Source organism: Microtus oregoni, unplaced genomic scaffold, assembly GCF_018167655.1.
Source record: "Microtus oregoni isolate MIOR12 unplaced genomic scaffold, Mior012 000035F_ref0000213, whole genome shotgun sequence".
NCBI lineage: Eukaryota > Metazoa > Chordata > Mammalia > Rodentia > Cricetidae > Microtus > Microtus oregoni.
The window spans coordinates 1,244,476-1,257,190 of NW_024543094.1; the positions used below are offsets into that span (position 1 = coordinate 1,244,476).

Sequence of the window (12,715 nt, forward strand, 5' to 3'; positions counted from 1 at the left end):
CCTTCCTCCCTTCCTCCCTCTCTCCCTCCCTCCCTGCCTCCCTCCCTCCCTCCCTCCCTCCCTCCTTCCCTCCCTCCCTCCCTTCCTCCCTCCTTCCTTCCCACATTCTCTTTCTTTCTGCTTTTTCTTTCCTATTGCTATTTTCCTTCATTTCAACCCTGCCCTCCCTCTCTTTCTCTTCTTTATCTCCACCTCTCCCTTATCTTCTCTTGCTAAGTCTTGCAGGCAATTGCATACTTCTGGGCTCTGATGATTCGCCTGCATAACTCTTCCAATTACTAATGGCAGGTGTGTGCACTCGTGCCCAGTTAATCTCCCTTTCGTTGAACTCATTGTAAATTGAGTACTGAAGTTACCACTCACCTCATCATAAGAGAAAATAACATCCTGACACGAGAATTTTTAATGCAGGAAACAGAAAACTTGTTCACCATTTTTGAGTTGTTTTTTTTTTTCATTTTTTTTTCATTTTTTTTTTATTATTGAGAAAAGGAAGAAAAAAAAAAACAAGTTTCCACCTCCTCCCAGCCTCCCATTTCCCTCCCCCTCCTCCCACCCTTCTCCCCCTCCTCCCATTCTTCTCCCCCTCCCCCAACTCCTCTCCCCCTCCCTCTCCAGTTTAAAGAGCAGTCAGGGTTCCCTGCCCTGTGGTAAGTCCTAGGTCCTCCCCCCTCTGTCCATATCTAGGAAGGTGAACATCCAAACTGGCTAGGCTCTCACAAAGCCAGCACATTACGTAGGTTCAAAACCCCGTGCCATTGTCCTTGACTTCTCATCAGCCCTCATTGTTCGCCATGTTCAGAGAGTCCAGTTTTATCCCATGCTTTTTCAGTCACAGTCCAGCTGGCCTTGGTGAGCTCCCAGTAGATCAGCTCCACTGTCTCAGTGGGTGGGTGCACCCCTCGTGGTCCCGACTTCTTTGCTCATGTTCTCCCTCCTTCTGTTCCTCATTGGGACCTTGGGAGCTCAGTCCAGTGCTCCAGTGTGGGTCTCTCATTAGGTCAGGTGCCTGTTATTTTAAGATGCTAACCAGTCTAAGAGACCAGATCCCACATTTTTGTCTCTGAGACAGAGTTATGTTTTGCTGTGTTTTGGCCTTATAGCTCTGCCCCCTCAGAATTACAAGAGAAATTTATAGGTCTGCCCAGTATCTGAAGTCATGTAGAATAAACCAGACTAAATAATATGGTATGGCACTTCCTACAAGTCCCTCTCAAAACCTATACAAGGCAAAATATGCCCTTTGGAGGATTTCTCTGCAAACTCCCTTCTTCCCTTTGTCCCTGCTACGTTTTCTGTGGTATCTAGCTATCTCTCATATTCTCCTAATGAAGCTCTTTTCTAGATCTTTAAAGAAAAGCTCTTTTTCAGCGTGGGGATCCTGGGAGAGAGTAGGGGTCAGAAAGAGAGGGGAGTGGAGAAAAATATATTGCTCATTAAAAACAATAAAAAAGTTAACCACCACAACAAAAAGATAAAAAAGAAAATCTCTTTTTCTCTTCAAGGCCCATTATGCAGTCTCTGATATGATGCACTGTTCTTCTCCAATTCTTCACTTCAAGCTCAACCGTGACCCTCTGGTTATGAGGCCTTTTTTCCTACTAAAGCTCATATCTGAAGGATAATTTCAGATTATCTTTTCTTCAACTGCCACCATCTGTCTCCTTAACAGACACAGCATATAAAATCTCAGGTTCCCATAACTGGATTGTAGCTACATTTAGTTATTGCTACTTGGACATCCTAGTGCACTTTTAAATCAATTTAATCCTCTCATGGACAAACAACCAACAAACCGAACGTCTTTCTTTATTAAGAAAGCCATTTCTAGAAGTAAATTTACAGTTCAAGCTAAAAGCATTGAATCCCTCTTTGTGACTTCTCTTCTCTATTTCTTGTCAGAGGCTGCTCGTTTGTTCCTGTCTGCCCAGATCTGAAATAATCACACAAAAACTATATTATTTGAGATACTGTTTGGCCCAATAGCTTAAGCGTATTTCTAGCTAGCTCTTACATCTTAAATTAACCTATTTCTATTATTTTATATTTTACTATGAGGCTTGTGGTTTACTGGTTAGGTTCCGGTGTCTGTTACATGGCATCTCTCTGACTCCACCTAATCTCTCTGTACAGCTCTGTTTGGATTTTTTACCTGGCTTTACTCTGTTAAGCTATTGGCCAAAAGCAGCTTCTTTAGTAACCAATGGTATTCACAGCATACAGCGGGGAATCCCACATTATATACTTTGTTGCCAGGATTGTAATTCTTCTCCAAAGACAACAATAACTTTATGTAGGAAAAATGACATTTTGGACTCTAGAAACAGTCAAGGAAATGTAGAGATCAATAAGAATCAGAATTCATTAACTGCTCAGCTTTTGAGCTGTCCAGTGTTCTCTTGCAGAACCCATTATTCATCCCAAAAGAAGACTCATTCTTTCTCAAAATGGTGCCTGATAAACATTTATCCACTTCTGACTTCATAGAAGAGTCGTTTTACCTACCCAGTGTCCTTAATATCATCATAGACTTTTTGTAGCCTGAGTCTTGATTCCTAGAGTTTCTTGTTCTCCAAGCTTGATGCTCTCTTTAGCCTGAATATGGGGCCTCAGATCATGACATACTCTCTACTTCAGACTTCATCTATCAGTCTAGTATATAATGAAGGAGACTTGTTCTTTGATCTTTATGGGAAGAAACAAAATTTAAAGAAAGAAAAGAGGTAAATTTCAGCCTGCTCTTAGTCCATGCCTATGCTTTATTATGCCTCTGTCTTCTATGGAAATTGTACCCAACTTTCCCCTTTTCTGCTGAAATATTTCTACACCATGACTCACATCTGAAAGAAAATAAAGTTGTTGTTCTGTCACCTATTCACTAGTGTGTTGAACAGTTACCAGATGCCTACAGCGTGTCCAAGGTGTTCCTGATGCTGGAGAGAGGGCTGCAAACACATGGCCATGAGATCTTTGCTTCCTTATGTTTGTGTTCTGGTGGACAGAAGTCCAGAAAACAATGACTCTCCTTTGAGAGAGCCAGAAAAGCTTTGCTGAAACTTAGGCTGAGCTTAACTTGTACATTATTTTTCTTTCTCCTACTTCTTGCATAGGATTATGTGCCTTCAAGTGTTCTTTTTCTGCTTGCGTAGTTAGATGAATTTATATTTAGTATGTTTTGTTTTTTTCTGTTGTTCACAACAACAAACCCTTTATTCTTCCTGTGCACTTGCTGGAGCTGCTCTCCTTCCTCCCCACATTGCCGTGGCCTCCCACGTTCTTCATTCATTCCTTAGGCTCCATTATTTTTTGAATTACACTCGCTGTGTTATGGCCACTGCAACTTAATGTTCACTTGTGATGTCCTGATCATTAAATCAATGCTTTGCTTCCATTTTTATTCTAATTCATTTACCCGTTTATTCATTCAACAACACCCATGAGATGTCCATTTTGTGACCTTGCCCATATTATTACTTCCACTCAGAGAGCCCTTTTCCTTGATTTTGTCGGGTTAAATCCTTTCAAAGTATCAGTTCAAATTCCACTTTTTATCTCTATTTGATTTGCACTTCTTATTATGAATTCTAAACCCTCATTTACTGAGAAATGACAGTTGAGAATACTTACTAAATATATGCTAAGTGAATAAAGGAATCAATAAAACTAGTTCTTATATTGTTCACAGTACCTTTAAATACCGCTGTTGTTGACACTGTTATACAAACATACATTTTGATGAATTAAATTTATTGAAAACATCAAGTAATATTTATTTAAGACATGTAAAGACATAACATAGGAATAACATGGCATCATTACATGCTACCGTTTCACATTTCTACTTACTCGTCACATATACTAGTAGCTTTTAATCAGTTTTTGAGCCCTCTGATTGACTGGGTCAGTGGTTCATGGTAAAAATGATGTCTGAGGTGTTATCCTAAATAAGCTTTTGAAATTGTACTTTGTTCTGCTGTCAGGTCTTACTTTCTGAATTTGATGTCCAGTTCCTACACATCTAGTTTTATTCAAATGGATTGATAAAATTATTGTGCTTAATGCAAATCTATTTTTCCTTTGGATTTGTATGCAAAACAAACACCAATTTGATTTCCTATCATTAGTGCTCATTCAAAGGGATGGAAATATTCCTATTGTCCAACTCAAAGACTCTGACAAAGAAGACTTGATAATACAGTTTATCTTTTCTAAATAAATGAAATTGAGATTTAAAAATTGTATAACAAGTTTATTGGATTTCAGTGATTACAGGCAAAATATTTTTGATTGAAATTTATTCCTAATTTCACTGGAGTAGAGGCCAAATCATATTTATAGAAAAACAGATAACATTGAGTAAATACTACACTGAGTATTACATAACAAAGAATCAGACTTAACTGGGAAGCTTACTAAATTACCTAATTTAAAAGATGATCAAACACTATTTTTTTTCCCAAATAGATCCTTTTAAACTTTTCTATTAATGAGATCATTCAAATTTTAAGAGTTTGGTTTTGTATGTAATTTAGTATAGAATCCAGACGATCTGAGTCAGATCTGGCTCATTTGTTTACTTACTAGGTCTGTGAACTTGAACAGACTATTAAACTTTATGCCTCGTTTTCTCTTTTTTAAAATGCGATCATCATGGTACTTCTCTCATACGGTCACTATGAGGATTAAACTGATAATGTGTATAAACCACTCACATTAACAGTGCATTACCTGTGCTTTTATCCTTACTAAAACCTCAAACTAAAAAGAGAAGTATGACACGTACAAATAAAATTCTTTTTATTCCTATTTTCTTGTTTTTGTAGAATGCTATGTTGAGTATAACAATTGATACCATCTTATTCAGAGCAACAGTGCTAACTAATAAGAGACCCTTGAGTGTGGGCCTGTTGACTTTCCCCCAGCAAAGGACAGGACAAAGTGATCATTAGATTCTTGCCTAAGAGACCAGCTACTTCCTTATACAGCCACGTTCCCAGCTATATGTAATTTTGCCCCATCTCTTCATCGTTTTGGGAGATGCTTGGTTATTTAGGAAATAGAAGGCTGCCTTAAGCATTGGGGGAGAGGTTGATGACTCTATCTGTGTAGTTAGAAGGGAATCATTATCCATGCTAGAGTGAGATTTTTGATAATACAGTTATTTTGAAGTCACTACTATTATTGTTAGTAACCTATCACCTGTAAGTCAAGTAAAACTGTTGGGTTTCCATAGTGGGATTGGATGTATTTGTTGCTTTGGTTTGTCTTTGGTGCCTTACTTATCGTGAATATATGTTTGTTTATGACCCTCCCCTCCTCCTGGTTCTTGAAATACCTTTCAACATAGGTTGACCAAAATAAGTTATCTATTCCTAAATGTTTTTTTTTTTTCTGAGATCTAGTTGTTGTTCTGAAAGAATCAGTTCTTAATTCACTTGTGAGGAATATAAGCCAGTCATGGTTGTTTTATGCCTGTAATCCCAGCTTCTTTAGGGAGCTAAAGGCTCTCTTTACTGTATAGAAGATTTTTAATTTTATGAGGTTTTTTTTTCTGTCCAGTGCTCAATGAGGAATACTGAGAATTCAAGAACAATTGCAGTGGGTTTTTGATCCTACTGCACGTACTGGCTTTGTGGGAGCCTAGGCAGTTTGGATGCTCACCTTAAGATACCTGGATAGAGGTGGGCAGTCCTTGGGCTTCCCACAGGTCAGGGAACCCTGATTGCTCTTCGAGCAGATGAGGGAGGGGGACTTGATCGGGGGAGGGGGAGGGAAATGGGAAGCGGTTGCGGGGACGAGGCAGAAATCCTTAATAAATAAATAAATTTAAATAAAAAAATTTTTATGAGGTTTTAACATTTGTTGGACTTAATTCCTGGACAACTAAATTACTATTCAGAATATCCTTTCTTACACCTGTATTTTGAAGGGTACCCATATTTTCTTTTAGCATTTCAGCCTTTCAGGTATAATATTGAGGTCTTTGATCCATTTAGAGTTCATTTTTTTTTTTGTGCAGGGTGATAGATATGGTTCTCATTTTATCCTTCTTCCTGTTGATGTCTAGCACTATTTGTTGAAGATGCTGTCTTCTTTTTGTATTTGTTTTTGACATCATCAAATATCAGATGGCTATAGGTCCATGTACTTATGTTTGTTTTGGGTCTTCTATTTTATTGCATTTGTGTTCATGCTTGTTTTTGGGCCACCACCTTACTGTTTTTGTTGCTATAGCTCTTTAATATCTCTTGATGTCTCCATTGGTAATCTTGCCATCATTGTTCTTTTTTTTTCCTCTGAGGATTGATGTGGCTATCTTGGGTCTTTTGTGGTTCCATATGAATCATAGGATTTGTTTCTATTTCTGTTAAGAATATCATAAGCATTTTGATTAAGATTTCACTGAGTCTGTACATTGCTTTTGGTAGAATGGTCATTTTCAAAATTTATTGCCATGAGAAATCTTTCTATTTTATAGTGCCTTACTTTCTTTTTCAGAGATTTGCAGTTTTCATTGTAGAAATCTTTTATGTCCTTAATTAGGTTTATTTCTAGATGTCTTATTTTCTTTGAGACTTTTGTAAAAAGAGTATACCATGATCTCTTTCTCAGCATATTTGCTGGCGATATTTAAAAAGGCTACTGATTTTTTGTAATTTGATTCCCCCCCCATCATTTTGCTAAAATTGTTGATTGTTTCTTGAAGTTTTCTCATAGAAATTACAGGGTCTCTTATGTACAATATCATATCATATGCAAATGAAGTAATTTGACTTAAGTCTCTTCTTACTGTATTCATTAATTTACTTTTTCCCCCTTTATTGCTCCAGTTATTGCTTCAAGCAGTATAGTATTGAGGAGTGGTGATAGGGGCCAGTCTTATCTCTTTCCTGATTTTAATGGAATTGCTTCAATTTCGATTTCCAGTAGGATGATGTTGGCTATGAGTTTGTCATATGTAGCCTTTAGTAGGTTGAGATGTGTTCTTCCCAGTACTATGCTTTCTAGGTCTTTTATTATGAAGGCATGCTATATTTTGTCAAATACTTATCTTCTTCTATGAGATAATCATGTGATTTTTTGCCTTTAAGAAAATTTATGCCGGGCGATGGTGGAGCATGCCTTTAATCCCAGCACTCGGGAGGCAGAGGCAGGCGGATCTCTGTGAGTTCTAGACCAGCCTGGTCTACAGAGCTAGTTCCAGGACAGGCTCCAAAACCACAGAGAAACCCTGTCTCGAAATACCAAAAAAAGAAAAAAAAAGAAAATTTATATTATATTGATTATATTTTTTGACTTATATATGTTGAACCATCCTAACATCTTCAGGATAGAGCTAACATTACTGTGATGAATGATCTTTCAATATCTTTTTTTGGCAAATATTTTGCGACCAGTTTTAACATACATTCATTAGGGTTATTGGCTTGTAACATTTTTGTATGTGGGGGCAAAGTGTGTTAACTTTTGGTATTAGAGTTATACTGGCTTTATAGAAGAATGTGGAAGTACTCCTTCCCTTTCTATGACAAATATCTTGCATATCATCATAGAACCTTCATCTGGTGATGGATGAAGATAGAGACAGAGACCCACACTGGAGCACTGGACTGAGCTCCCAAGGTCCCAAGGAGGAGCAGAAGGAGGGAGAACATGAGCAAAGAAGTCGGGACCATGAGGGGTGCACCCACCCATTGAGACAGTGGAGCTGATCTATTGGGAGCTCACCAAGGCCAGCTGGACTGTGACTGAAAAAGCATGGGATAAAACTGGACTCTCTGAACATGGCGAACAATGAGGGCTGATGAGAAGCCAAGGACAATGGCACGGGGTTTTGATCCTACGTAATGTGCTGGCTTTGTGGGAGCCTAGCCAGTTTGGATGTTCACCTTCCTAGATATGGACGGAGGGTGGAGGACCTAGGACTTACCACAGGGCAGGGAACCCTGACTGCTCTTTGGACTGGAGAGGGAGGGGGAGAGGAGTTGGGGGAGGGGGAGAACGATGGGAGGAGGGGGAGAAGGGTGGGAGGAGGGGTAGGGAAATGGGAGGCTGGGAGGAGGTGGAAACTTGTTTTTTTTTCTTTCTTCCTTTTCTCAATAAAAAAAAAAATCTTAGGAAGTATTAGTTGTAGATCTGTGAAAATCTGGTGTAATTCTGCTGTGAATGCAATTGTGTCTGGGCATTTTTTTTTTTCCCTCAGAGGGATTTTTATTTTCACGTCAAACTCCTTTGTTATTTATTGGTCTGTTCAGATTGTTTTTCTCTTCTTGGTTTAACATCAGTGGTTTTGATGAATCTAGAATTTCATCCATTTCTTTCACATTCTCCAACTTAATGGAGTACAAATTTTTAAAGTATTCTCTTACGATATCCTGAAATTTCTTTGGGGTCTGTTGTAATCTTTCACTATTCATTCTGATTCTGTTAATTTGGGTCCTCTCTTCATTTTGGTTAGCTGGACCAAGAATCTGTCAATCTTGTTTATCTTCTCAAAATAAAACAAAACAACCCCTTCTCCAAACTACTCTTAGATTTTTTTATTCTTTCTACTGTATTTTTTGTTTGTTTTGATCTCACTTATTTCTTCTCTGAGTTTTATTATTCCTTGCCATCTATTGGATTTGGGTTTGGCTTGCTCTTGCTTGTCAAAAGTCTTGAGTTGTAAGCCAGGCGGTGGTGGTGCACGCCTTTAATCCCAGCACTCGGGAGGCAGAGGCAGGCGGATCTCTGTGAGTTCGAGACCAGCCTGGTCTACAAGAGCTAGTTCCAGGATAGGCTCCAAAACCACAGAGAAACTCTGTCTCGAAAAACCAAAAAAAAAAAAAAAAAAAAAGTCTTGAGTTGCATCATTAAGTTATTTAATTGTACTTTCTCCTTTTTAATGTCGTCACTTAGAGCTATAATTTTCTTCCTATGACTGCTTTTAATGTGTCCCAGGGGCCTTCTTGTATTATGATTTTAATTTCCATTTAGTACAGAAATTTAAAAATTTAAAAATTATTCATTGATCCATTCATCATTCAGTAATGAATTATTTAATGTCTATGTTTTTCTATATTTATTAGAAGTTTGTTTGCCTTGAATTTTGTTTTTAAAAATTATAGTTAGATAATATACACAGAGCTATTTCCACTTTTCTGATATTGTTAAGATCTGTTTTATGTCCCAGGATATGCTCTATTTTAATGGAATTTTAGTGGCTTTCTCATTAGAGTGAATATTCACTAGTGTTTTAGTGGAATATCTTGTAGATATCTGATAAACCCATTTGATGTATGACATCATTTAATTCTAAATTGTCCTTGTTTATTTTTTGTCCAGATGAACATTATACTGGCTACAGTGGGATAATTAAATTCCGTAGTATAATTGTGTTAGTGTCAATATTTGTCTTTAATTCCAGTAATATGCATTTTATGAAATTTGGCTCATCTGAGTTTTGTTCTTATATGTTTATGATTATAATGTCTTCTTGGTTAATTGTTCCCTGGATTAGAATGAAATTTCTTCTTTGTTGCTTCTGGTTAGTTTTAGTATGAAGTCTATTTTATTGTTTGCCATTTCCTTGGGTGCTTTTTTCCAGTCTTTCTCTCTTAGGCGATCTCTCATTTAAAGCTTAATATCTTGTAGACAATAGAAATATTAATTTTGCTTCTTTAATCTGTTCATCTACTGTATTTCTTTATATTTGAAAATTGGGGTAAGTAATATTTCAAGTTATTAGTGAAGGTGTATATTGATTGAATAATTTTGTTGCTTTTTTGCTGTTAGTGTTCCTAGTCATATTTGTGTTTCAGTAGCTATGGTGTTATTCGTTTACTTTTTAAGTCTCTTGACTGTGCTTGTTCTTCTTGTCATTCTAGAGTATTGCTTTCAGTATTCTCCATAGGGTTGCTTTGGTGTACATTAATTCTATTATCATACTTATGTCATAGAAAGTTTTTGTTTTTCTTTCAACAATGGATAATAGTTTTTCTGTGTAAAGCAGTCTGTGCTGGCAGCTGTGGTATTTGTGAACTTGCAGTACATCTTTCCAGGTACTCCTGACTTTCAAAGATTTTTTTTTTTGGCAGGGAAAAAAAGCTGTTATTGTGGTGTATTTTCTTTTATATGTGACTTATGATTTTCTTTGTGGATTTCACTACTTTTCTTGTTCTGTATGTTTAGTGCTTTATGTATTATTTTCGTGTGGTCAGTTTCTTTTCTAGTCTTTTTACTTGGTGTTGTGTGTGCTCATTGAATCTGTATAGGTATGCCTCTTCTTAGTTTGGAGAAGTTTTCTTCTATTATTTTGTTGATGATCTTGTCTATGCCATTGCCCAAGGATTCTTTTCCCTATCTATGTCTATGTTTTAAGGCTTTGTACTTTTTATGGTATCCCAAAGTTCCTGTGTATTCCTTTACTATGTTTAAAAGCTTTTCATATTCTTTTCTTGTATGGGCTAATTACTTTTTCTTCAGTACTGATGTTCTTGATCCATTCTATGGATAAGGCATTTCCCCTGAGTTTTATATTTGGGTTATTAAGTTTTTCAGTTTTATTTTCATGTCAGCTTGAATTTTACCTCACTGTTTTTATCTCTTTGTTTAATTTGGATTTCAAATACTGGATGGCCTTAATCATTTCATTCATCCTTGTATTTGTGTTTTCCTAGGCATCACTTGTAAAAGGAGACTGCTCATGCATTTCCTGGCCAACCAGACCTGAATAATCACTCAGAAACTATATTAATTACAACACTGCGTGGCCTATTAGCTCAGACTTCTTCTTAACTAACACTTGCATCTTAAATTAACCCATTTTAATTAATCTGTGTATCACTACAAGGTTGTGGCCTATTGGTAAGGTTCTGGTGTCTCTCTTCTTCGGCAGGTACATAGTGTCTCCTTGACGCCACCTACTCTGTTTCTCTGTTTGTGTTCACATTTCTTGTCTGGCTTTGCTCTGCTAAGCCATTGGCCAAAATTCATCAACCAATAAAAGCAACACATATAAAGAAGCACATCCCACATCATTATATTCGTCTGGGGTCTTTGATGGAATTGAAGAATAGATAGCTATATTTATAGTTTTCCTTAGTTATGATAAAAGATAAAATCGATATAAAACTTTAGACTCACAAATATATTGTAACTGTCATTCTTGACACCTGATTTTTTTTATATGTAATCTTACTATGCTAAAGTTAAAATCTTTTTTTTAATTAGACAGAAAAGGGGAGATGATGTGTGATGTCCTTCTGTATATGTGTTGTTTTCATTGGTTGATGAATAAAGCTGTTTCAGCCAGTGGTTTAAAGCCAGGTGGGAAATCTGAACAGAGATAGATAGATAGATAGATAGATAGATAGATAGATAGAGAAAGTAGGCAGACTCCAGGAGACAGCATGTAGCTGCCAAAGGAGAGAGATGCCAGAACCTCGTGGTAATAAACAGACTAATAGAAATGGGTTCATTTAAAATGTAAGAGTTATTTAATAAGAAACCTGAGCTAATAGCCTAAGCAGTGTTGTAATTAATACAGTTTTTGTGTGATTATTCGGGTCTGGGTGTCAGGAAACAAGTGAGCAGTCTCTGTTTACAATACCTCACACATTTCTTCTCTTTAAACAACACTAAATATTTGCAGTATGTTGTGCTTGAATATTTATGAATATGTGTATAAGAAATATAGTAAAAGAAAAAGAAGCAATGAATTTGAGAGGGAGTGAGGGAGGGATATGCCAGGGGTTGGAGGGAAGAAAAGGATGGAGGAAAATAATGTAATTATATTTTAAATAAAAAAAGAGGCAAAGCTTCAAGTAAAAGAAAGATGGATGATATAGACAGAATGACAAGAGGGTCCCAAAAATATCTGGAACAAAGGGAAATAGCTGACTTGTTAAAAATCTTTTTGGATATGGAGGAAAATTCCACATGTCATGACTTAATTTGTGGTGGTCTAAGTGGCAAGGAGCATAGAGGGAGCTGGATCCTGGGCAGGTCCATACATTTGGAGAATAGTATACCTTTTAATTCTACTAGACAGAGATGAACTACATCAGGCCATGGTCTTATTTATTAATATTCTCGGCTGAGGGATATGATTGCTTAGGGTAACCATTATCTTTTTTATTGTTTTTATTGAGAATATATATATTTTTGCTTCCCTTTTTTCCTTTCCCTCCCCTTCTCTCTCCGATGATCCCCATGTTCCCAATTTACTCAGGAGATCTTGTCATTTTCTGCTTTCCATGTAGATTAGATTCATGTATGTCTCTCTTAGGGTTCTCTTTGTTGTCTAGGTTCTCTGGGTTGTGAACTGTAGGCTGGGGTAACCCATTATCTTAAAGGAGTAGGTACATGCTGTAATACAGTAGAGAATAAGTAAATCATCCAAACTATTGAAAAAAAGTACACGATGTTACATGAAAACTTCAGAACAAAAAGTAACCAGTAGCTGGCCTGACAATATGTTTATCAGGAAAGTAAGTCTCTGTGGTGAAATTCTGGGAAGAAGATGTGCCGGCTTAACCACAGTCTGGTCAGAGCTTCAGTGATTATAAGATGTTGAAATGTTGCAGTTCCTGAGCCTAATTACTTATTAATTTGCATTGTCTTGGCTCCATATTAGCTACTTATTACCAACTTCTGTGTGTTATTTAACATTTTTATGATTTAACTTCGGCATGTCCAGACCCATAGCTTCTCCTAACCAAAAGACTAAAAATGC

General features: G+C 36.9%; 1 protein-coding gene across 1 annotated transcript in view; it reads left to right on the forward strand.

Moving 5' to 3' along the window:
* Window positions 1-12,715, forward strand: part of Sugct (succinyl-CoA:glutarate-CoA transferase) — a 674,235-nt gene that overhangs the window by 135,207 nt on the left and 526,313 nt on the right. The window lies entirely within an intron of this gene.